Genomic DNA, 1,452 nt, shown 5'->3' with positions numbered 1-1,452 from the left:
TGAATTGGGTTCCTGTTTTTCAAACCTCTTATCGGGCAGCCGGGGAAAATCGGCCCCTGCTTTTGAATAAAGGCGAATGCTTCAAAGGGCCAGCTTGCTGCCCAAGGTTCACAAATGCATTCACGTATGTACATACACATACATATACACATGCTTGCACAACATACAAAAGGTGTGAGAGACTATGTTATAGAGCAACAAATTTGCAAAAACACACAAAGACATTTTAGTTCTACTATTCAGTTATTCATGCATTCATTAGTTCTACTATTCAGTTATTCATGCATGCACACACAGAAGCAAACAGACACACATAGGCATGCATACATACAGAAACCATATGTAAATGTTGCATACAAAAAGCGCATACATAATCTTGGACAGATTGATGTTCACATAAACTTATGAGGTGGTGTTTGGATGGTGGTATTTTCTTAACATTGTGGAGCCTTGCAGTCCTTTTGTAGACTATTTCATCATTAGTGGATTTGTATGCCTTGGTTGTTTTTTAATGGCATACAATTATTACCTCACCTCACATCCGCTGTGTAACATTCCATTAATGGGAAATAATATAACTATGAAAAGCTTAGTGACTCAACATTGACATGGTAGCATTTCAAAACTCTGTATAGAGATGCTGCATTACAACATGATTATGCCAAATTTGTGAGTTTTAAATCATGTTAGATACATATGAGCATGGTTTTGCCTCGCTATATACTCTCTATATAGGATATCTGGACTGTATGTGCTGTACTGTATGTGTTCTTTTTAGGAGAAAGAACTAAAAAGTTGGTCATGAGAATTAGCAGGTACATCATGTGAAATAAAAAGCGAGAATGGGCTCTATGAAAGAAGGACAGAAAACATGACTGAAAAACAGACAGAGAGAGAGAGATTGGCCTGCCCCATTCAAACTCCCTCTCAGAGCCGCCCAGCAGGTAAAGCCTCAATTACCATCCTTCACCGGGCCCCTAACAAGGCGACAAAAGGCACTAATTTTTAATTTAATATTTGGGCTGCTGATGAGCCCCGTCCTGCCGGGGAGGGGCCCAGGGACAGGGGGGAGGCCCGTGGCCCAGGAAGAGCCTCCCGTCGCGGGCTCCAGATGGGATGGGGCGGGGTGTGTGTGGGGGTGGGGGGGCGGGTTGGCGAAGAGGGTTGTTAAAGAGCGACGATTGAGTACCTTAACGGGGCTGAATTAAGTCTGAACCCTGGGGTGTCTGGGGCTCTGCCGAGAGAGAGCTCTAAATCACCGGAGCCCGGCTTTGGGTCCCCTGTCAAGTGCCTGCCATCATCATGACATTTAAAGCATCCATTAATTAGAAGGGCTGCCTGATGAGTTTTTGCTCTGCCGTTTTTTGCGTGTGTCCCCCCCCCCCCCCCCCACACACTCACCCCTACTCTACACACTCCTTTTCATGGAAATAAATAAATAATAAGCCCTGT

This window comes from Alosa sapidissima, chromosome 15, assembly GCF_018492685.1.
Source record: "Alosa sapidissima isolate fAloSap1 chromosome 15, fAloSap1.pri, whole genome shotgun sequence".
Classification (NCBI taxonomy): domain Eukaryota; kingdom Metazoa; phylum Chordata; class Actinopteri; order Clupeiformes; family Clupeidae; genus Alosa; species Alosa sapidissima.
This window is presented reverse-complemented; position numbering follows the sequence as displayed.